The 25113-nt window shown below is 42.4% G+C and overlaps 1 long non-coding RNA gene across 1 annotated transcript in view; it reads left to right on the top strand.

Annotated features, from left to right (window-relative positions):
• LOC109450249 (uncharacterized) overlaps nt 1-24887 on the top strand; it is a 36096-nt gene extending 11209 nt beyond the window's left edge. The window contains exon 3 of the long non-coding RNA XR_012494935.2: nt 18736-24887. This is a non-coding gene — a long non-coding RNA (uncharacterized LOC109450249). The remainder of the gene's footprint in view (nt 1-18735) is intronic.
• The last annotated feature ends 226 nt before the right edge of the window (nt 24888-25113 follow it).

Genomic DNA, 25113 nt, shown 5'->3' on the forward strand with positions numbered 1-25113 from the left:
CTATATGGAGTTAAGTGAAAGGGACTTCAGAGGAGGGTAAAGGCAATGTGAGTTTGAGGAAATGGATGAGGGTGAGGGAAGAGGTAGGAAGGATTTGGAAATGGGAAGCTAAAAAGCAGAGGATACTTTGTAGGTTAATTGGGAGTGGGTACCGTTTGAAGGGAACGGCATTGTGTGTGTGTGTGTGTGTGTGTGTGTGTGTGTGGTGCATATGGGCTTAGATGCCACTTTCTTGGGGGAGTGCTGAGAGGAGAGAGAGCACGAGCAAAGATATGTAAGTAGACGAACCCAGGTATTGTGCATAATGCACGTAGAGAGCTCTGGCTGTGAGAAAACATGTGCAATTCCATCCCATTTACTGTCAGGATTAGGAATGTGTTAGTCCTAAATCTTGAGAATAATGTACAGTATTGAGTATTACCAACTTTTTGGTTGCAGATAAAAGAACTGAAGTTTAGAGAAATGACGTGACTTGTCTTCAGTCACACATATTAAATGCACAAGACCCCAAAGTCTTCACAAGGTTATCTTGTGAAGGGGGACGGCCATAGGGCCACATGGGTATCACAAATTAATGGATGATGTTGGGCCCACAACAACATCCACCTTATCAGTGGATAGCCACAACCCTCAGCTGCATTCATTCCTGGGGAGGATAAACCCCTGCAGATCTTGACCAGTGACCATTATGCATGGGGTACAAAAGGCCAGCCCCCTTGCGAAGATGAGCCTCACTTTGTTATGTGCTTTGTGCTTCAGAGCTTCTCCACAGGATCAGCCTGAAGCTCACCTGAAGCTGAGATCAGTCTTGCTTTGCTTCTCCTCCCTTTTCACCATATACTCTCTCCTGCATCCTTTAATACCTCTCTCCTGACAGCATGCCCCCCACCCCAATAAAGCAAACCCTACCTAAGACACAAACATCCCCCAGATATGCCTCTGAGTTACAATCACTGTGTGCAGTGTATCATTACTGCGAGTAAGGACACTGTGCTGGGAAACTGTCAGCCAGCCTTATGCTGAGCAGGCAGTGGGGCCGGTGATGATCAGGAGCACCTCTGCCATCGAGCAGTGTGTACGTGGTAAGCACCGTACCTGCATCTTCTTACCTAAAGCTGGTGTGGCTAACCCCTGTTGGTTAGGTTCTAGGACTATCCCTATATTTACGGAAGAGGAAACTCAGGTGTAGAGAGGATATAGTACTTGCTCATGACCACATACTTTGTAAGTCATACAGTCAGGATTCCAACGCATGTGTTTAATCTCAGTCACTTCCCCAAATACTGGAACATGTAATGTACTAAACGTGCAACTTACTGGAATGTTGAAGACCCATGGTTCAGCGCAGTCAGGTCAGTAAACAGCTCTACTTAGTTCTGAAGGGAGAACCAAGTACTAATGCTGGATCCAGTGTAATCCATTAAATGGGTCACCGTTAACACAAAATGATTTGAGAACTACTGAGCATAAAAGAAGATGTCAAACTAGGAAGAGGAGTTTGAAGTGGGTAGAAGATGCAGTGACCACTTAATTAATTATCCAAATTGGACATCATTGAGGATGATAGGAGATGCTATTAGTAATTGCACAAGGATAACAAGTGTAAGCCAAGACTATCTAGCAAACTAGGATGTATGATCCCCTCAGTAAGAGGAGACAACTGGGAGCCATAGTAGGTTCTTGAGCAGCAGTGTAAAACAGTTCTTCTGTCAGCGGTATGTGATGTGGTTTAGAAGAAACCTTGGAGGCCGAGAGAATAGCAGACATGAGATTGTTCTAGAGATACTCGTGTGTGATGTGTTGGAGTTTCTGTCCTGGCCCTTGGTTTTTCCTCTAGTTCACTGCTGGAAATGGTTGTCCTTTCTGGATCTCAGTATGCTTGCCCGAAGCTATCAGCCAATCCCCTTGTCCCAGGGGATCAGAGCTCTGTCCAGGCCCTCCCAACCACTGGTCAGATCCTTTGTTTAATCCTGACGGACTCTGCCTTGGAACCAAACTATCCTCATTTTGCTGGCTCTGCTCCCCTGGAGCAGCCTCATCCCCATGGGGTGTCCCATGCCCCATGGGGCCTTGTGATTTTCCCCATGGACAATCCTGGATGAATAAGAGGGTGGGGATACACATCCGCCAGTAAGACACAGGAGTTCTGCCTAGATAGCATTCTCTTCAAGGTCATCTCCCTCTGGCTAATGTAAGAAAGTAAATGAAAAATGCTTGCGTGGGAGGTCCAGTTTTTTGGCTTTTTGTTTGTTTTTGGCCTTAATGCTCCTCAGAGTTTGCAGCAGTTCCAGGTTAAATGACAAGACCTTCGAGACTCATGCAGGGCCTTTTGGCCTCCTGTCTCCTTGAGTTTTAAACACATTACAATACCTTTACAGAGGTAAGATTAAGGTCAATAGTTCTAATCATGTGGGTTTTAGAGGGGAAAAAGAACAGAAGACCTATTGTTATTGATGGAGAGCTCCTTTGTAAAACGGCAAGTGTAGACTTGCAGCATTAAAAAACGAGAGAGAAACAGAGAAAGAATGGTGTCCTCAGCAAATCTCCAGGGTCCAGAGAGAACCAAAGGAAAAGATTAAACATGTAGCTTGTGTCTTTTGGAATTGAAACACTGTTGCTTTCACGAAGCAGCATTCTGTCCTCCAGGACCTCCTGGTCCTCTGGAAAATGCTGTCTCTTGGTCCACTTGTGTGGAGGGAGTAGAGAAAACGGAAACTGGGGAATAAGTGAAGCAAATTTAAAGAACCCTTCACTGTGAGAATTTGTTTCTGAATGCAGTCAGGTTAGTGGTCTAGTAGTAAAGAACACACACTTGTGAAATGGGCAGAGAGCATATTTTTGTGATTTACGATGAGGTAAAAAGCACCCAAAACTTTGGAATCACACAGACCGGGGCTCAAATCCTAGAAGTATCATTTAAATAATTATGGGACTGTGGATAAGCTCCTTAACCTTTGAGCTCCATCCTCCTCATCTATAAAATGTCTGGGGAAAACAGCCCCCTTGAAGTCATCACGTGGTGTAAATGAAGCACCATGTATCAAGTCTCAGGTGTGGCGCCTGGCACCCCGTGCAGGGGAGCTGGTGCTGTAGTGGTTCTTGCTCCTGAGCTGGTTTCTGCCTCTTCTGTGGTCCTGCACCACCTTGCATGACCTACTGTTACCACTCATGTCACATTATCTTACCCTTAGTCGTCCATGTGCCTCCCCCATCAGATCACCTGCTTTGCCTCGTATTCCAGAGCCTGGCACACAGGTGCTCAGAACACGCTCATTGGATAGAATTTTCTCTTTTATATTTTTGGTCGTAGCAATAATAGCTTCCAGGCAATGTTCTCTTTAAAATCTTGAAACTCGACAAAGTTTTTGTTCCTTTTTTTTTTTCTAAAGAGGCTATCTGAAACTATAATTGCATTTATCAGTTTCTTAAAGACATACACTTCCAAGTCTGTTCCCTCATCAAGAAAATGGAGACACTCATAGAACCCTTTTATTACGGGGTCGCTGTGAGGATGGAATGATTCAGGGTCCGTGAAGGGCTTGGCACGGGCCTAGTACCGAGCAGGCGCTTGACAAGTGCTTATGACGATTATGTCCAATTTGCTGTGTGTTTGCTATTAGAATAGAGACATAGTGTTTGGGCTAGCTTATTTTTTAATTTCTATTTTTGTAAACTATGTTTATATTTCAAAACTAATAAGATGCTCATTAGTAAATTTTTGGAAAATAGAGAAAATACCGACTCCTCAGCTTAAAGGAGCCTTACAATTGGTTCTTTTCTGAGGCGCTTGTGGAGCAAGTTTGTGGTCGGCAACGCTCTTCTTGAAAGGCATCACAGAATTGGAGGCCAGGACTAGGATCCCCAGGCAGACCAGCAGATGTACAAATCCTCTGGTCTAGGACCTCATTTCCTCTTTCTGGGGTTCCTCAATCGGTTTGGAGAACATGATCAGTTATGGGTCCAGCTACGTGACATCTTTCATTCCAGTCTGTGTTTCTGAGGCTGTCTTAATGGGGCCAGAGTATTGCTCTGGGAACTCTGGCATGGGCCTGACTGTCCTATGACGTCTAGAATCTGCGTCTGGACTCAGGCTGCCTTGGCTGCTGGTCCAGGCTTCTGGTGCCTGACCCTTTGTTTTGGTGAGGTTTAGCTAATGTTGGTTTGTAAAAGCCTGTAGGGTCAATTAGGCTACGTCCACATTTATGACCATACAGTTTTCTGATATGCTGCGTGAAATGTATTCCCTCTTTTTAAAACTCTCAACCACACAGGGATCCTGCCGTGTCTCCCACTCATACAACTGACCCTTTAGTAGTGGATCCAGTGACTGCATGTGGAAATGGTCCATATTAGCAGTGTGGCTGCAATACATGTTCATTGTCTTCCCATTCTTTCCATAAATGAGGAGTATCTTCAAGGATATGTCCACAATTACATTCTCTTGATTCAATCTGAGAAAGAGTTGCCAAATTGGCCTTTCCTGTCCAACCACATTGTGTAGCCTTCTTGAAGCCTTAAGAATGTGTTCATGCCATCCAACAGAGCAGTGCCAACCTAGTCCCAACCCACAATTCCAGTCTCATTTCCTGGAAGAAGACGTGGCCAATATCCAGCTGCTCCAGACATTTGCTACCCAAGAGTCTTTCACAATTATCCAAAGTCCATGTCTTTCCAATGCTGTTCTCTTTGCCTGGAATAGTCTCCTGTTTTGGAAAAGTCCTGCTCATCCTTTTTTGTCTAATCAGAATGTCATTACAGTTGACATTCTTTGTTGGCTCTGGGAAATAGTTATCCACTCCTTTTCAATGCTCTCACAGTTGTTTTGTCTCTGTTACAACCCTTATGGTGGGCTGTAATTATCCATTTACATATCTGTCTCCTCCCACTGGACTGCGAGACTGTGGACAGCAGATAGAGCACGCATTCAGTGGTTCGTCCCTAGAGCCTAACACATAGTAGGCATGCGATGTGGTTTGGAGGAATAAATAGTGACTGCATGAAAAGTTCTTCTGCTCTTGTAAAATGGCCTCTAGGCTGCTGTGCTTTTGTGATTTACCGTAAAAATGATAAAGTTTAAAGGGGAAAAACTTTCCTAACCTGTTGTGACATACAGCAAGAGATTTTATTGCTTATTTCTGTTCTCTTCTGCCATATGGCTTTCCATTCACAAACTGCTCTAGTGAGAATTACTTTTGAAGGTAATTTTCTAATGATTGTCTTGGGATAAACAAATTTATCAGGCCTGTTTGGCTAATGTATTCAAGGAGGTTCACAGGGGAAAAGATTAATCATCTAAAAAGCAAGCCAGTGTCTGTCATTAGGCGTGAAGGTCCAGAGATGATCAGAGCTGAGAGGGTGGTTGCTATGACTGCAGATACCTTTCTCTCCCTTTGTGAGGTCAACAGCAGCTCCCAAGCTGATTGGCTACAATTAGATTATCCTACTGACCAACCGTGGGGAGTTAATTTCATCAGAAAGAGAAAAATGGTGGGAAACCCTGCCGTGATGCTACAAAGGAATTTTCTTTAGAAACCCACAGTGTCCAAGTTTGCTTTCATTATAATTAATATGTTCCTTCTAATAAAATAACTTAAGGGATGCAGACAATAGCATTAGCCTATTATTTTGTGTATCCACGTAAGCTTTAATCTGGTTTGTCCCAAAACCAACTCTCAAAGTAAAGTAACCTTTATTTTCCTGTAATACCTCCATAACCAAAGACTGTCATCATATATATGTTTATATAATTGGAGATTAGCTAATTGGGAAAGACACAAAAGGAGCTGGCACAGTTAAATTGTTTGCTTGCTCGGCTTCTGCTCTACAGAAATCATGGGCACAAGTATCTTTAAGCAGAACTATTGACCTTTGGATTGGGAGCATCACTGGTATTGAATTTGAAGAGAATCCTGCCTTCCAAAGGGTTCTTTCCTAGAAATCTTTTATGGCCTATGCTCTGGATTTACAACTGATACATCTTTTGTTCTAGGAATTAATCACCATTGAACTCGCTTATTGTATTTATTTCTGTCAGGAAAGATACAGAGTTAGTTAATTTTGGAAACAAAGATGAGTCTATCTGCGGGCTCTGCTGCGTTGTAAAACTAAGTGGATGTGAAATACAAATCAAGGGAAACCAGCCCAGGATTTATTTGTTTCTTTAGCTCTTAGGTGCTATGGAAACGAGACATGATTAAGGATGAAATGGAAAAAGAGCGAATGTTGATTGAATTCTGGACATTCTACATGCTTCTCTATCTGTAAGATCACCAAATCAGTGTATTTTAAAAATTAAATTAACATGTTATGGCACATTCAGTTGTGTGCTGAGGGACCCATGAAGAGCGACCCCCAAGTTCCCCTTTCCTGAGAGCTATGTTGGGGGAGTTGGGAACCAGTACATATCAAAGGGAGTGATGAACTCCAGGCAGTGCAGAAACATGCCAAGCAATCATTTCAAGAAGGATGCTCCATAGGAATGCCTAGGAGGGAGAGGGCAAAAACACCATGGCTGAAGTGAGTCAGACCCAGGTGTTTCTCCCAAAGAAGGGGAAGAAAGATGAAGAGGCCATCGTCATGATGTCTGGACAATTAGCACATCACTGAGGATTTAGGAAACAAAGACAAAACGCTATAGCTCCATCCCCCTCAAAATAATCACAATATTCAGCATATCTACTGAGTGCTTATCCTCTTTCAGCCACAGCACTCATTCACTTCCCTACAATACTTCAAAGAAAGCAGTTATTTTATTCTTATTTTTATCACCACATATAATTAATGTGAGGAAACTGGGCCACAGAGATGAACCCATCTGATTTTACACAATTTATAAACTGGAGAGCCAGAATTCAAATCTAGTTTTCTTTGTTAGCATTTTCTGCACAGTCTCTGAACATTTTACATAGGTATTATCATAATGTTCATGTTTTGTTAATATTTCCACTTGTTATGTTATTGTATAAATGTAATAATCATTCTTGATAACTACATACTATTTCATGGAATGAGTATACCGCAATTTACTTCATATTTCATTGTCACTGAACTTTAAATATTTTCAAAACATTTTCTATATAAGAACTTTTTTTCCTGTCCACATTTAGCCCTATTTTCTTAGGGTTAATTTCTAGGAATGAGAGGGTATGAAGGTTCTTTGAAAAACTATATTGTCAAGAATATGAGAGTGCACAATTTACCACATTCCCTTCAGCACTGGAAAGAATCATTAAAAAAACAAAAGCAGAAAAACAAAAACAGAAACCCAAAACTGTTGATTGATAGGGAACACGAGCTTCCTGTTTTAATATGCCTTTCTAGGCACTAATTAAATTTGTTAAAACCACATTTATTGGCCACCTATTGATTTGAGGACATATCAGTGGGCAAAATAGGTAAGTGATGACACATCTGTTTACTAATTCTATTCAAATATTTCTATTAGAAATACCACTATGGCAGCATGTGGAAGGAAGACTGATTAGAGAGGAGAACAATTTGAGGAAGGGAGGCCATGTTTGGATGCTATATTAATAGAATTATTAAGATAAGTAACTATTTAGCAACCTAGCCATTTTAAAAAGTGACAATGAAGTGCATAGAATATATAGTATCACCAGTTCCATGAGTTATCTAGATCTTTAGTTCTAGTGGAATTTCCTTGTAATGATGTTAACAGAAGTCCCCATCCTAGGCAGTTGAATTTGTTAAGAACTTTGTAGGTAGTAGTGAGAGATTCCAGAGCTCATCTTCACATTTATTTCTCTTGCAAACTCTTCATACTGTGGCTGTTGTGTGGTCGTGTTGAATAGCTTCAAATGTAGGCAGCATTTTCAAACAGGAGTGATGTGGTTGTGATGAGAGATGTTGAAATTTGAGTTTCGGTGGCATAAAAATAAAACTGAGACAGCTTTGTCTCATAGCTTCCCAGGGCTGGGGGTAGCGATTATCCATCCTCATATTTCTGGCTACAGTGCAAGCACCATACAGTCAGAGAGTTTATTCTAGAGTGTGGCTGTCACACAGTTAAAAGGCTGCTTGAAAGCAGTTTTATGGTTGCACAATCAATTATTGTCATCTTAGAAAGTTAACTGTGATAAAACCAACCATAGTTCGTGCTTCCACACACCATTATTTGAGACAAAAATAGCTGCCAAACAGAAAATTTGTTTATTCTGGGTCATGCACACTAGGTATATAGCTCAGTGCCTGGCACAAAGTAAGTGCTCAAGAAATATTTGCCACTTTCATTATTTACATTATTACTATTTTGTTATTAAGTTTGCTGATAAGAGATTTTTTTTTCTCTCATATTTCAAAGGCATCTAGAAGTGAAAGGGGAGAAGGAATAGCATCACAGATGAAAGAGTAGGCAGGATCAAGGGGGGAGCTATTTTTAGGACAGGATTGTAGCTCTCAAGTGCAGGGGAAGGAGCAAGAAGAAAAGAGGCTGATGAGGAGGGCAGAGGGGAGATCAACAGTTAACCATGTGGAGTTGTGGGTGCAAATGAAAGGTCCTGGATGGGAAGAACAGTTCAGTGGAAAAACTAAAGAAATGTAGCAAGTCAGGACGCTGACATCCCTAAGAAATTTATCTGCCTCAGGCTAAGCCCTGTTCTTTACCTCTAAAGCCATAAGGTACCTACCAGTAGGCCATGGCCACTGCTGTAGGCCAGGGGCTGTGGGGATTTGCAAATGAGAGCAAATAGCTCTATTGCTTAAGAGAAATTAAAAGCTGAAGCAAGCTTGAGGATGATGTGTTGATTGACCATTCTTTTGTTTGCTTTAAAGTAAGGTTAACAACGAATGTGGAGATTTCAGTTTAACTCTGCAGAGGGGCCATGTTCTCTGTTACATGCAAGAACCGAACTGAAATTTCTAAGATTTGGATCCTTGTCTAACGAGATGGCAAGGACCACGTGACCTGAGTTACTGCTGAGCACTTCCACAGAAGGGAGAGGGGGATTTCTGTCTTCCTCTGGCAAGTTTGCTGAATTTTGCCTCAGCTGAGGGGGGAGGAAGTGGCATCTAACTTGTTTGTGGATGCACAGTTGGTTGGGACCCCCGGATAGGACTGGATAGTGGAGTCTCCATAGACCAAACGATCGTAGCCAGTCCAGGTGTCAACGTCTGCCAGTAGAAGGGACACTGTGCTGGCTTCAGACTTAGGACACTGCCAACCCGCCATGTGGCTGGAGGCAAGCTCCTTCACCTTGCTGCCCTTCAGTTTCCACATCTGTAAAATGGGCCTGGGTAAAGAACCCCTGGGGTGCTAAGTCATGATCTAAATATACCTGCAGGGTGTGGGCCTGGAGAGGCATCGGGTCCACAGACATGTTGGCTGAAATAGGAGGCATACAATAAGGCGTAATTGTATTTTCTCTGGCCCCGGACCAAGTATTTGTTCAACCCTTTCCTTACCTCTGTTACAGCCTATTTGATATTTTTAATGAGGTCTTTCCCCTTGTGCACACATTTATCTGTTTTGGCTGTAAGCTATTCAAGGACAGGGACAGTTTTGAATAGGTAATGGACTTACATGATTCAAAAGGTACAAAAGGAAACATAGTGAAGCTGCTTCCCCTGCCACCCATATCCTCTTCCCATTGGCAACCAAATATTATCATTTTCTCATTTTCTTCTGTCTCCTTCCAGAGTTGTTTTATGCATACACAAATCGTATATATTTTCCTCTCCTTGCTCCCAATAGCTTATGTGGAAAAATAGTAGTGTAGTATATGCATAGCTCTGCATTTTCTGAATTCTATATTTTGAAGCTCTTTTTACGTAGTATATAATGAGTTTCCTCAGCCTTTTCTTTATTTATTTTTTGGAACTACATGGTATTCCATTTTATGTGTATGCCATAATTTAAACAGTCCCACATTGATAAATATTTAGGTTGTTTTCAGCCTTTTATTATTATAATCACACTGTAATAAAAAATCTTATGTATATAAGTGGTTTTGTAGGTGTGTATGTGTGTGTGTGTGTGTGTATAATTCCCAGTAGTAGAATTTTTAGGTCAAGGTATATATGTATCCTTCTGTAGAGGTTGACACTCTCACCATAATAACTGAATGTCTATTTCCCCACACCTTGACCAACACACATGTGCACCTTGACGGGAGCCTGAAATTTTTCAGGGGCTTATGTTCTTTGGTTGGGAAGATCAGCCAAATCAGTCCACTTGTGATTGGTATTTGTCCTCCAGTTTGTCTGAAGTGCCTACCTGCCTCCTACCTTCTACATGAAGCAGTAGTGTGTGTGTGTGTGTGTGTGTGTGTGATTTTGTGCTAATGAGAGAAGTGATAGGCATCATTTAGTGTGATTTGGGAAATGCCTGCCACTGGTATCTCTCCCACCCATATACTTACCCCACCAATTTAATTCATTTTTTCCAAATTCTAAATTTGGATTCATTCCTTTGCTTAAGATTTTATGTCTTATCAAAACAGCAATCAATTAAATCCTATCAGTCACTTGTGCTATTATGAATTATTAACCTCCCTGAGCAACTTTGCTGAGAAAGAAGTCAGGGAGAAGATGGGAAGTAAAAAACTCTGAAAAGGGAGAATAGAGAGCAATATTCAAATGTCACCAATCATTTTAGCTCCTTCTACTATATTTATAAGAGAGACCTCTCTAATGCCCAAATTTGGTCATGTCATTTTCTGGCACAACGTATTTCTGTGGTCTTCACTGCTTTCAGGGTCAAAGACACATTTGTCAAGCCTTGCGAATCCTTTTATAACCTGGCCCCTGCTTATCTTTAGAGCTTCTTCTCTTTCAGCCTTGGTCCTTCAAACTGCAGCCACACTTAACTTCCTGCAGCCTCTCAAGTGGGTGATGCTTTCTCACCTCCAGACCTTTGCTCATGGTGCATTTCTACTTGGATTACTTTCCCTGCAGCCTCTAGACCTGGTGATGCCTTAGCTCAGTCATCATTTCCCCTGGTCTCGTTGGCCATCTTGCCCACTTTCAGCTCTGAGGGCCATCCTGTGGACTCCCTTAGGTATTTGTGCTTATTTCATCCAAGCAGAAGTTCCTCAGCATTGCAATTCCCCTTAAAAGTTTTTGTTTGTCTGTTTGTTTTAGATTCCTATATTCTAATAGAGCATAATCTCCTTATAGGTAGGAACTCTTTTTTTTTTTTGTCATTTTATCTCTTGTGCCCATAAAACAATAGATACACAGACTACTCTGTTTCCCTGAAAATAAGACCTTGTCGGACCATCAGCTCAATGCGTCTTTTGGAGCAAAAATTAATATAAGATCTGGTATTATTATATTATATTATATTATATTATATTATATTATATTATATTATATTATATTATATCATATCATATCATATCATATCATATCATATCATATCATATCATATCATATCATATCATATCATATCAATATTATATAAGACCGGGTCTTATATTAATTTTTGCTCCAAAAGACACATTAGAGCTGATGGTCTGGCTAGGTCTTATTTTTGAGGAAACACAGTAGGTGTTGGAGTAATGCATTCATGGATTGTCCTTCTGCCCAAGGGAAGAAAAAGTATAATGTGTGTGAATCCTGGGTTGGGGTTTGGTGTTGAGAATATGTGCCAGTTCTCACCTCTCTCCTCACCACCTCACCTCCTCAGGGGAGCCTATAGATGGGATAGCTAGATTAGGGAACCTTAGATGACCTTTGGAGAAGAGCAGGCTCTGCATGATGAACCCAGGCTGTGAAAGGAAGCTTGGCCAGACAGTGAATAGTTTTCAGGATAGTGCAGGTGTGAATGGGCCATGGTCAGGCTGCTGGAGCTGGTGCCACCACTGTGGGGTTGGGCTTCTCAGTGGAAAATGATAAGGGAAGGCAGATTCTCAGACCTGGAGAAACTGTGTAACTCATGTCTCAGACAAAGGGCTAGATTGCATACTCTATAAAGAACTCTACAAGCCAATTTAAAAAGCCCCAAACCCTATAAAAAGTGAGTGAAGGATATGGACAGTTTGCAGGGGATAAAAAAAAAGGAAATCGCTCTTATAAGCACATGAAACGCTACTCAGCCCCACTCGTAAGAAGAGAAATGCAAATTATGACAGTGAAATTTCATTTTTCACCTATCTGATTGGCAAATGTAAAAGAGTTTGATAACACTGAGAAATGGCTCTCTGCCAATTGGTGCAAACTCTGTAGAGAGAAATTTGTTAGTATCTATCAAAATTTTAAATGCACATGCCTTTGACCTAGCAGTTTTACTTGTCGCAATGTATTTCATATATATATTCTCAAACGTGTGAAATGATCCATGTAAAAGATTATTATTAAGGCATTTTATTGTAGCAAAGTTTTCAGACCATCCTGAAAGTCCCCTAGAAAGACTGGTTAAATAAATAATGATGCATCAATTTAATGAAATACCAGCAGCTGTAAACAAGAATGAGGGAGTACTTTGTTTACAGATATGAACTCCAAGATTTCTTGTTTAATGAAAAAGAGCAAAGTGCAGAAATGTGTGTCTAGCGGGCTACTATTTATGTTTAAAAAAGGAAAAAAGACTATGTACATACTATTGCATGTATATACTGTGTTTCTCCGAAAATAAGACCAGGTCTTACATTAATTTTTGCTCCAAAAGACGCATTAGGGCTTATGTTCAGGGGATGTCATCCTGAAAAATCATGCTAGGGCTTATTTTCCGGTTAGGTCTTATTTTTGGGGAAACACGGTATGAAAATTCACAAAATAGATAATAATTTGCCTATTGAGAGGGGAATTGAAAATTGGGGCTTGGGGGATAAGTGAAAGAGAAATTTTCTATTTTGTGCCATTTTGTAGTGCTTGAATTTTGAATCATATTAATTCATTACCTAGTCAAGCTTTAAAAAAATATAAATACTGCATCCTGCTCTCTAATATAGCCATTGAATTTAATGTGAAAAAGTGTGTTATGAAATACTGTCAATGCAGTTACTTAATCCTACACCACTTTACTCCAGTTCTTTTTGACACCCACCAATATTTGAATAAATTCGATCCTCAGGAAGATACCACAAGTTTATCCCATGGCTCCCCACATCCCCAGGGTCCACAGTCAAGTACTGCTGGACATGTGCCCCCTCCCCCCCCAGAATAAAATGGCTGTAGTGGCATGAGCAAGGCTTTGGAGGAGACAGAGCTGAGTTTGAATCCTACCCATAATACTTATTGGCTATGTTAACTTGGTTGGGTTGCCTTACCTTTCTAAACCTTGGTTTCTCGATCTATAAAATGGGCATAATAACTTTATTGTTGCATCATAAAGTTGACCTTGGCTGATGTGCCATAGGATTTCAAGTATTTAAGGATCAACCTCACAAGTAACAAGAGCTTTATTGTGGACCACTTCATCAGTGACCCACATGGCCTCTGTCAGAGTCATAGTTGAGCTAGATGAACTGACCTCTGTTCCTGTTTCACTAACTCACTCAGAAATGACTCAGGCCCACTCTTTTCTGGTCCCTGCTGTCTCCCTGGAGTTGGTTTCTCTTCTTTGTAGCTCAGCCATTTCTCCTTGTAAGCTACCCTAGACTTAGCCTGAAGAACGCACCTCTTACCCTCTTTTGTGTCCAAAGTCTCTGGCAGCTTTTGGATAGTGTGAGTTATTTCCTCATGTTTGAGAGAAAAGGAATTCCTTTCCTATTGGGGTTGCAGGGCCAGTTTCTGGTGTCTGGAGCACCAGGGACCTGGTGACAATTACCCTTATCTTGTGGGGATTTGTGCCAGGTACACAGGGAAAGGCTAGTCTCCTCCCTCTCTTCTTCCTCCAGCTACCACTTACCTAGGGAAAATTTCAGACCCCTCTGCTAACTCTTCATCAGCATGAGTTTGGCTTGGTGTGATTTACAATCAAATATGCACAAAATGTATTGCACAAAATGTATCTGTGTCGCGCCAGCTGCTTACTTAAGCAACTCCTGGGACCTGTTACCAAGTGACATGAAAGGCTCTGAGGTGGTGGTTTTATAGTCAGTCTAAAACGGTAGATGGTTCAGGTTTATATGTGTTCCCGTACTTTAATGGGAGAAAAATTCCTATATGGTTAATAGCTTAGTTGCTATGGCGAGATAGAATGCTTTTTGAAAAAGTTTCTTTTTAAAGTCAAAGATTAAACCTTCAAGGAGGAGGGAAAACAAGGAGGAAATAAACCCCAGACTGTGGTAGGCTAGATTTCCCCCAGATATTATTGCTGCTTCTGTCTCTACAGCCGAACGCAACAGCTGGTGAGTAGGGAGAAACTGGAGAAAGATCTTTTTTGCCTTTAATCCAGTATGCTGTTTTCCTGTGCCCGTTTTACTGTAATTCTCAGCGGCTGTGGGACAAAGGCTGTTGACTGATATATGCAATTACCTCCTCTAATATTGCTCTCAACTGTCGGCCCTGACTGACAAAAGTGGATGAGGTTTAGTTAAGGTCTGGGAAAACACTCTTTTAATAAAAGCCATTGCCATCTCTATGATCACCTCCCTCCCTCAGACCTTTTCATCTGTTTTCTGGAAAGATAAGGCCCGGTGATGGAAAGTTAAAAAGCGGTGCTGAACTTGAACGTTCGCAATGCGCCACCGCGGTTTACCTCACAAAAATTCTCCGCAGTGTGTGTGTGTATGTGTGTGTGTGTGTGTGTGTCTGTGTGGTGTGCACCAACGAGCACCCAATTTGCATTTGAAATGAGGAAAATCAGTTTGGGTCGTTGGGCAGGGTTTTCCCAGAAAGAATAAGAGGCTATTTTAGAAAGTTAAACCAGATCCTTATTGATTTCGGCCCTCGTTCGGTTTTTGTAGGCAAAAGAAAGCCTTGAGGAGGTATTCCCCTCAGGGCCCTTCCACATGTTGCTGGACTCCATGCTTGGTTCCTAGTGGATGGTGCGCACAAGTAAAACTGGGTTTAATGAACTGTAGATGGAAGACTTTTCCTTCCTACTGATGCTGTGCTGCACTCTGGGCCCGCATGGAGCAACACCATCATCAGAAGAGAGGAGCTAAATCCTGGTCGGGAGCCCCTGAGCAGCCCCAAGGTTGAAGAGGGGCATATCTAGTGAGACACCCCCCCCATCACCCACCCCCCCCATCCACTCTTTGTTTAGAAGAATTCATAGTTCACACAGAATGAGGGTAAGATCACGGAAGTGAGGACGACGGTTTCTTTCCAAGTGTGGTTTGGAATACTGAAGTGGAAACTATGGGAAGATGGCCTTCTAAAAACTGAAAACTGTGTGGATTGGATGGTTTCCCTGTCTTTTGAGAGGGCTGCTGGTTGTTCTGAATGCAAACTGCTGGCCATGGGGCAGACGGAAGCCAGTTCTTTAGGAAGGCCTGGCAGCTCTTGGCAGAAAGTTCCTTTGATGGGTGACAGTGCGCTGAAAGGGTTGCGGCTGAAGAGGTGGCAGTTTATTCACATGCCCAGAAGGAAGCTAGCTTAGGTTGAAGGAAGTCTGCTCCCTTATCAGAAGAGTGAGGCAACTTTGTCCTATCAGTTTTCCCTTGTGTTGGCACTAGGTTTTCATAATACAATTTGTAACGTGATAAGGCCTACACATTATTAATAGTAGCAATAGTGCGGCAAGGTTATTCCTGTGCAGTTTTAATAAAGAACAAAGGGCCATGCTGCTGGTGAAGTGAGTTACCTAGGATTTCAGAACCAGCATACAACATATTTCTCTTAAGTATCTGTAAACTCTTTACTAAAAACTGTTTCTTTTAGACATGAGCCTGCCTTCCACCCCACCCCACCCCACCCCACTGTCATCCATATGGAAACTCTGCACCAAGTTAACACTCCTTTTGCCTTCTGTAGTGGTCTCAGAGAATGTTAGCTGTAGTCAGGTAGGAACAGGAATCTGCCTCAACAGACTTTTCTTGCGCTCCTGTTGTGTGCCAACAAATACGCTGAAATCTGGGAGTGTTAAGAGAAGAGACTCATTGCCAAGGAGCCCTGACCTGGGAGGAGAGAGTTCAGTTCAGCCTAAGATAGCGAAATGCTGAAATGCTACGAGGTGAGTGCCATGAGTCCATGGAGGAAAAGGAGGATACAGTCCAGCATGGCTAGGTCAGGGATGGTTTTCAGGAAGAAAGAGATGCCTGGCTGAACCATATGAATAATGAAATATCTGTGTTTTTTTAATATTCATAAAATGGAACAAGTGGCAACTGATTAATTACGGAAGGGGAAGAATATAGAAGTGTGTGTGTGTGTGTGTGTGTGTGTGTGTGTGTGTGTGTCCCTACGCAGGGCTTCAAAAGAGTTATTAAAGAGCTACAATTTAGTCCTTTATGCATTCTCCAAGGCACATCTGAGATCTAGTTGGCCCCAGAGAAAGGAAGACAGAGGCAAGGTGGCAGCCATTTGGGGAAATCAGAGTGGCTGCTGCAATCATTGACTGGCTCTCTACTCCAGGAATTCTTTCTCCACTATTCTGTCGTAGCTTACCCTCTGGAGATTCAGTGCTACCTGCAAAGCAGCCTGTTTTTTTTTGAACTAAGTGACTCCTTCCTTGGGACCTTTTACAGGTACACAAAAGACACTGTTCTATGCACAAGGGTCAACAAAAACTTAAATGAGACACAGTGCCTCCCTTAGGGCACTAATGCCCCAGTAATACAGCTAGGCACATAAACAAATAATGGCATTATGGCAAGATTCCATAGGGACAGGAATAGGGTACTATAGCAGCACTTAAATTTGGGCTTCCTGGCTCCCGAGTCCATGTTTACCACCATTCATTACCTACCTTTCCATGGGGAACAAACTCCACTTTGGCCTTTCCTTGTAGGGAGGTGACTGTCTGGGCCCAAAATCTGATATGGCTTCTGGGGAGGAGAAAGCAGGGGAAACTTCTACATGAGGCATACTGGGGAGGAGGAATTATTACTATTATTATTATTTTAGCTATGCCCACCCTCTACCCTGCCACACACAATCACATGTGCACTCACATCTACAACACACACACATACACACACACGCACACACACACTTTTCTCCCACTCCCATGGGTCCTAACTCTGCTTTTGCATCAAAATCACCTAGAAAATTTAGATATAATACAAATTCTGAGGCCTGTTTTCAGATATACTGAATAATCATCTCTGGCAGCAGAGCTTGAGCATCTGAATTTTTCCATTAAACACACACACACACACACACACACACACACACACACACACACACACACATTAAATGACACACATGCCCAAAGTGAAAAATCACAGTACAGAAAAGAAAGTTTTCATACCCCTTCCACCTAACCCTCAGTCCTCCTCTCCAAAGGCAAATACTTCTAACAGTTTTTGGTGATTTGTTTTCTTCCTGAAAACAATGTTTGCCCATACCTCTCTTATTTTTTTTTAACCTCTGTAGATGATTGTGATGACTAGTTGGTGAGAATCTCTAACCTGGGCTCTGCTCTGCCCACCATGAGATGCATCTTCTGTGGGAAAGGAGGGCAGGAAGAGGGAGGCGTGGGAAGCAGGAGCTTTCTGGGTAGACAAGAGACAGGAGAGTCCAAGGCCAGAGCCCAGAGAGAAGTTGCTCAGTGCAGCAGATGGATTCAGAGTGAAAACAGGTGATGACTGCTCTAATACACATTGAGTAAATAAGGCCTAAGAAAGGCACAGTGGCAAGACATAATCAGAATTAAGTGGGGATCAATAAGGGAATGCCTTGCAGAGGGTACTTAAGAAGTCTCGGGCCGGCCCGGTGGCTCAGGCGGTTAGAGCTCTGTGCTCCTAACTCCGTAAGGCTGCCGGTTTGATTCCCACATGGGCCAGTGGGCTCTCAACCACAAGGTTGCCAGTTCAATTCCTCAACTCCCACAAGGGATGGTGGACAGCACCCTCTGCAACTAAGATTGAACACGGCACCTTGAGCTGAGCTGCTGCTGAGCTCCCAGATAGCTCAGTTGGTTGGAGCGTGACCTCTCAACCACAAAGTTGCCCCCTGCAACTAGAAAATGGCAACTGGACCTGGAGCTGAGCTGCGCCCTCCACAACTAAGACTGAAAGGACAACTTGAAGCTGAACGACACCCTCCACAACTAAGATTGAAAGGACAACAACTTGACTTGGAAAAAAGGCCTGGAAGTACACACTGTTCCCCAAAGTCCTGTTCCCCTTCCCCAATAACAAAACAAAACAAAACAAAACAAACTAACAAAAAAAAAAATTAAAAAAAGAAGTCTCAAAATGACAGAGAAAGGTATTCTGGGTGGAAAGAATGGCCTGGGACGTGAATGCTCATTCATCCATTTATTCCAGGTAATTTTCCTTCAGTCCTTTGGGAGGCCGTAGATGTAATCACGAGAGCATGCACTTTGGTGTCAGGTGCCCTTGATTGCAGGTGATGAATATGAAATAGGAGTGTCATATATGAGGCACTGGGAAGAGACAGGTGAAGGATGTTCCTTATGCTCAGTCTCAGGTGTAGGCAGACATGCAGAAACCCAAGTGCAATGCGATGAATGTTGTCCTAATGGTAGGTAAATGTGAGGTGGGTTGGAAAGGTGGAATAGGCCTGGGAACTCCTGGGATGTCTTTTAAGAACCGAATCAGGACCTCATTAGCCAGAGTCTTGAAATAGGTCGTTAAGTTTTTGGTCACCAGATTCTGGAAGGGGTTCAAACTGATCTGTCACAGACAAAACTTGGGGACATCTGCGGTTTGGTTGACTTTGGCAAACACTTGGTTATTGTACTGTGGTCTGTTTGCTTTCCAGAGTCTCCAGGAGTCTCACGAGGAAACAAGTGGTGCGCCTGCATACCTGTCTCATAGCCCTTCTTGTTCGAAAAGCAGGTGAAGTCTGAGTTAGAAATCAAAGGCTTACTTGAGATTTTTTTTTTTTTTTTGCTTTCAGGACTTTCACAATTGCTTTTCTATCTTCCTAATAATACATTTACATTTCCTGAAGCTATGTACCTGGAAAAGATCACTATGTACTCAAATCAATTATTTTGAAAAATGTATCAGAAAGAAATTTTCATGTTGTATCCCAGACTAGCCCAGCTTATGCTCCAGAAATTTTTGCTGAATAGTCATTTCATTTCTGCAATAGGAAATACTGTGGATTATTTATTGATGTTTTAACCTGGAAGGACTTTTGGCAGCCATCGTTTTTCTTTTTCTCTTCCTTTTTAAATTCCTACTGTGTGCCCAGTGTGGCTGTCTTTGCAGCAGCACTGCAAGGGAACTATTTTGCTCTTGTCATCATTCTAAGACAAGGGAAATGAAGACACCAAAAAAGTGGTATCTTACCTAAGGTCTTGTTCTGATAATGGCCAGGCTGGTATTTGAACTTTGGTGACTCCACATGATAGTCAAGCCTCTCATTTTACAGATATGCCAACTGAAGTCCCAAGGTCACGTGACTCATTGGTGGCAGATGTTGGAGCCTTGAGCTTCTGAATTTGTGACCAGTGTGCTTTGCATGACAAGAGGGTCACCCCTGAGGAATGGCTTCTGCCTTTGGTCTCTTCCCTTCCCCATGCATCCTGCATATAGTTACCCTAGAATCTGCTCCCTCAACCCCATACATATAAACATGTGCTTGTGGTTTTCCAAAAGCTATAGATGATGGTTTCATCCTGATCTCTAACATCTCTGGCCTGGACCTCACAATCCAGCCACATGGCCACCCTGTAATCCTCTGCATGAACAAAATGTAAGCTTTCCTGCCTCTGTGTTTAGTCACCATTTCTCACTTGTTGGTTTGCTCTCTTCTTGCCAGATCTATAGGTCCATCACAAATGCCACCTCCTTCATGAAGCTTGTTAGGTCTGGGAGTTGTGTACAATCTGTTGCTCATGCTGAGGGATAAGGGACAGGGTGGGGAAGAAAAGGAAATGGAGAAAATAGGTGGAACTCAGGACGGTAGATATGAAGCCTAAAGATGGTTGCAGAGATAGATGACCCCAACAGCCACAAGAGTTGTGGCTTAAAAAGTGCTTACGGTGTCCTGGAGCTGGGCAACGTTGTCATCTCCTTAAACCCTCACAGCAAGTCGTCAGGTTGCTGCAGCTAGGATGCAAGCGTAGCTCTGCCTGATGTCAGAGCTTGTACCCTCCCTTGCTGTGGTGTTGTCTCCCAAGACACCTGGCTGTGGGGCAGGAAAAGAATGGAGCAACCTTCAAAATGGAGGATTAAAGAGATGAAACAAAGTCGGGGTCATAGTTTGAGATGGTGCAGCGAAGGACATTGGAATTGGAAGAGATGAGGGAGGGCCTTGGCTAGAATGGAGCTCTTTTAAGGCTGTGGCCTTCGGTCCCTGGGCTTCTTATCATGATGCGGAAGCTCAGCTGGCAGTGATCATCTGGGCATCCGGGATAGGACTCACAGCTTGTGCGTCTTGCTTTGTGTTTTAGGCTTTGGGTTCCCAAACTTCCTGAAGGCAGGGGTCATGTCTGTGCTGTTTTGAAGTAAAGACGCAGTCCTTCTACCAAGTTGCCACATGGAAGGTGCAGAGAGGCAAGCACGTTGGTCTGCTTAGGGATGTGGGGAGGCATCAGTAAAGAGATGAGGGGTCCAGGCAGAGAGAGGGGATGGGTGAAGGAAATTCAAGGCAGAAAGCAGGGCACACATTTGGTGAATAAGCCTGAAAAAGCATGGGGACAGTGTTTAGGGATATGCCCAGAGTGTAAGTCCAGGGAAAGGAGTGGAGGACGACTCCCTGCTCCCTATTGTTTGACACATAGCCTTGTTTCTGAGCCTTGTGTGGACCCAGAGTACCCTTCTTACTCATCCAAGGAATTCTCCTCATCTTTCCAGGCATTTTAGACACACATCCTGCGAGTCTTGCATTGGCACTCTGAGATAGAATTCACTGTCTCCATGGAAGGGTCTTCTCATAGCTCTCTGTTTTAGCGCTGGTCGTGCTGTTTTGTCTGTCTTCCCTACTATCATGAGAGCTTCTTTGGGAGGAGGAATTTTGCCTTTTTTTTTGCATTCCCAATGCTAGCACATAGTAGGTACTCAGCACATTTTGATGATGGAATGACTCATCTAGCATTCATGTGTTTTTCAGGCAGACAGTGAGCAGTCAGTGGGAACCTGTGACTCGAGGAAGAGTAGAGGGAATTACCCTGTTTGCCCTGTGAAGGCTGGTGTGGGCAGCTCACTGTTATAGCAGGCCCACATCTTGCTCATCCGGATTCCCCTCAGCCTCCGGGACCTGCCTACCAGGCCATGGAATTTCTCTGCATTTTTCCCCTTTGTCACTTTTTTCTTTCCCTTTCCTGCAAGGGGTGTGGCAATCCCTCAGGAGTTTGATTATACTGCAAGATGAATAAGACATTTGAATTGTGCTCTTTAAACGAGTCATCTAAACCCTAGTGTAACTGTTCACCCCGTCACACTAAATGTGACCTGCATTTCCAAAAGAGTGCCTTTGGCCTGAATAGGCAATTGCTGAAATTGTTGGGTTCCAATTCTCAGCGGCTTTTAGTTTTCATGTGTCTTTTGTTGCACAGCTGGGAGGACGTGGACTTTTAAATGGTCACTCATTAGAGTTACCAGAACTAGTTGCATGTATTTACAAATAGAAGTTGAACTGATTTTTCTGGGTGTATGTACGTGTGTGGTGTGTGTGGAGGGGATTGAGGAAGCAGGATGATGCCGAAGACGATGTCTGATCTTAGCAAGCAGTTTCTCAATGTATAGGCAAGCTGAAACTGAGCAGATTTAGATTTTGGATTTGTGGTCTGAAATCTCATTTCACCTTTCCTTTTTGGGAGTTTTTGGTAGCTCTGAAAACGAAGGCTGTATTGATGTTCTCACGCCAGGTAGCTCAGCTTTGGTATGCTTTAGCTTTTTTTTTTTTTTTCTTTTTTCTTTTTTATCTTGGAACTGAGCTATAGGAGAAGATTCTTATACTGTCCAAATGGAGTGGGACCACATTTTACTTCATTGTGCATTTCTTTTAATGAAGGGAACATGATTGATTGTGAGACTGGCAAACAGAACCAATTCCAAAGCCACGTTTCAGAGTTTGTGAAAGGTCTCAGTTAGGAACTGGTAGTTATGTTGTCTCAGACACTTCAATTATTCAAACTCTGAATTTGAATCATAGCCCACTGGGCAAAGCCCACATTGAGATAAAAAGGAACTAAACTTTCCAAATTAGGGGTGAGCAGTATTCTTAAAGTGATAGATAGAGTCAGGTGTTACTTTCGTTTAGCAGATATTGATTGTGTACCTATGAATCAAGCATATGCTCAGGGGCTGGTAATACCAGAGAAACAAGCCCTTGAGGCTTCTGCCCTCAAGAAGTTCACAGTCTAGCGCAGTTGACGGGCATGCAAATGGCTACAACATAACGGATGCATGTAAGAAATGCTGTGAGAAATTAGGACAGCAGAGTCTGCCTGAAAAGATTGAGCAAAGTGTTAAAAAGAATGAGATACTTTCATAGGAACTTGAAGAATGAGCAGTGTGTTTACCAAGGTGGACAATTTTGGGGAGGGCATTCTAAGCAAAGGCTAGTGTGGTTAGAGCCTGGTGTATGGTGATGGAGAGGAGGTGGTTAGAACATGAAGAGCCTTGTGTGCCAAAAAAAATGTATGTTAGTTTTACACTGTAGATGTATTGCAGTATGTGTTCAGCTACAAGGAAAACCCCAACACTACTGCTTAAACACTATGAAAATTTATTAGCATATATGATATGCTCAAAGATAGGGGAGTTCCAAGACGACTGAATTCAGTGGCTCAACTCTGTCATTAAGGACCTAGGCTCTTTCCACTTTTCTGCCCAGCTGTCCTTGGTGATGCTTTATCCTCAGACTTGCTCTTCTCCCGATTGCAAGATGACTGAAGAAGAAGAGATATTTTCTTTTTTTTCTGTCTTGATATTTGTCTTTGTAATCAGTGAAGAAAACCTTTCTTAGGAACCAACCCCCATCCAGACTCACCCTCATGCCTCAGTGGCCGAAACTGTATCACATACCCAGTCCTAAATCATTCACTGGCAAGGGGAATGCAACCACCATGATTGGCTCAGTCCAATCTTGACTCACACCCTGATGGGGATGGACCCACTTCTTCTCAAGTACATGGCCAGGTAGAAGATACTGGGACAAAATTGGGCTTCAGATAGAAAGTAGGGGAAAGGGAACAAATGTTTGCCGAGTTGGAAACTAACAGTGTTTGCTGCAGTTGGTGATGAAAAACTGTTGTGGATGACTGAGCGGGAGTCAGCATGGTCAGCTTTTCATGTTAAAAACAAACAAACAAAAAATCACCCTGTCATTAGAGTTTAGAGTTGACTTTTGTAAATAGGAAAACTGAGAACAAATGGAAGAGACTTATGAAAAGTCAAGCAATTGATCAACATATATATGGAATTGGAGGTGAAGTTTTCCTTGAGCCATGCTCTCTGCTTTAAGGGTGGGAGGAGAGTGGAGGGGTAAGAGGTGACTAGGGCAGAGTAGAAGCTTTCCATTCTGGATTTACCAAGACGTCCTTTCTGGTACGGACGCAAGCATGCAACCTCTTTTAAATCCTTATGACAATGCAGTCCACTCAGAAGGGCTGTTGTAATCATAGAATCCTAGCATGTGGGAGCTGGAAGTGACCTTGAAGTCACCTGGCTCAAGACATTTATTTTACAAATGAGTAAATGAACCCAGACAAGCCAAGTGACTAGTTAAGGTCCTATGTTTGGAAAATGGCTGAACTGTAACCACACTCACAGATTTTCTTATCTCCCAGCCCTGTGCTCTTTGTAATGTGTTCTCAGGGCCGTCGTTTCTGGAGGCTTACGGGTGCATTCAGGAGGGCCGGGAAGGCTCCATGGGCCTTTTTCCTCTGTGTCTATTATCTTTGATAACCATCTTATTGTTGGAATTTTTTTAAAAAGTAATTCTTTGGTTTCTCTAAAAATGCAAACAACACTGGTAGGTATAATGTTTTAGCTCTTATTATTCATTTATAATATGATCTTAGTGTGAATGTGTCCCCTGGTTTTTTTTCTTTGAAGCAGTTTTAATGGGGAATGAGGATGAGAACTTGGGGGGCACTGGGAACGGGAGAGGAGAGGAGGCCCTAAGAAAAAGCCCTAAAATGTGGAGTGGGGAACTTCCTCAAGTTCCCCTCAAGTTCCTCATTACATTGTAGAGAGATTTTCCTGTGACACCAAGCCAAATAAAACACTAAACAAGAGCCTTGGTGACTGAGACAGTAATGAGTGGCAATTGGTGTGCTAGTGTGAGGTGGAAAGTCTGACCCATTTTTCTCAGCAACTCAAACATCTATCCACAGGGAGCCATCACACTCTTCTCCACTCTTTCCTTTGGCCTTCAGCATATCTGTGCCAGTTGCCACCCCTTCTGCCCACTCCAAACATACACTTGTCCTGGCTTAAATTTTTACCGAGAAACCTCTGAAAATTTACCCTTGTAGACAGAGCAGTAGGCACAGGAAAATAATAACCTTCATAAAAACTAGAAATAATTTCAAAATTAAGATTTTACTGACATAGTACTATGTGCAAATCACCAACTTTAACTATAGACTGACCTGTAAAATCCATTTATTTCAACTTTGCTTTTGACAATATTTCTAAAGTACATTAGTTTGTTTTTCGGGTAGTATGCCAAACATTACAAAACTGTTTAGTTTTAGAGGTAGATGGTGGGTAAAGATGCCCTTTATATGACCAGGGTATCCTTGTGTAAAAGATGATCCTATTTTTGTAAAACAAATAATTAAAAGAAAAAAAAACCCTGTATGTATGTGTGTGTCTTCTGTATAGGATTATTTAAGCCTGGAGAAAAATATAGAAGATATTTATGTATAATGTTGTTAACATAGGTACTGGTAATGTTGTTAACATAGGTGGTTCTGATGTGGGTAGAAGAAGAGGGCCAGGGAAGCCATACAAAATGCAAGAGAAAAAAGGGAACAGAAAAGCCTATATATGATGATATTTATATAAATTTATGTTTCTTTACCAGAGGGTAAGGGGGGTGGGGGGTGGGAGATGAGGGTAAAGGGGGATCAAATATATGGTGATGGAAGGAGAACTGACTCTGGGTGGTGAACACACAATGGGATATATAGATGGTGTAATACAGAATTGTACACCTGAAATCTATGTAACTTTA

The sequence above is a fragment of the Rhinolophus sinicus genome, chromosome 17, assembly GCF_057876585.1.
Source record: "Rhinolophus sinicus isolate RSI-liver-muscle chromosome 17, RSI-T2T, whole genome shotgun sequence".
Taxonomy (NCBI): Eukaryota; Metazoa; Chordata; class Mammalia; order Chiroptera; family Rhinolophidae; genus Rhinolophus; species Rhinolophus sinicus.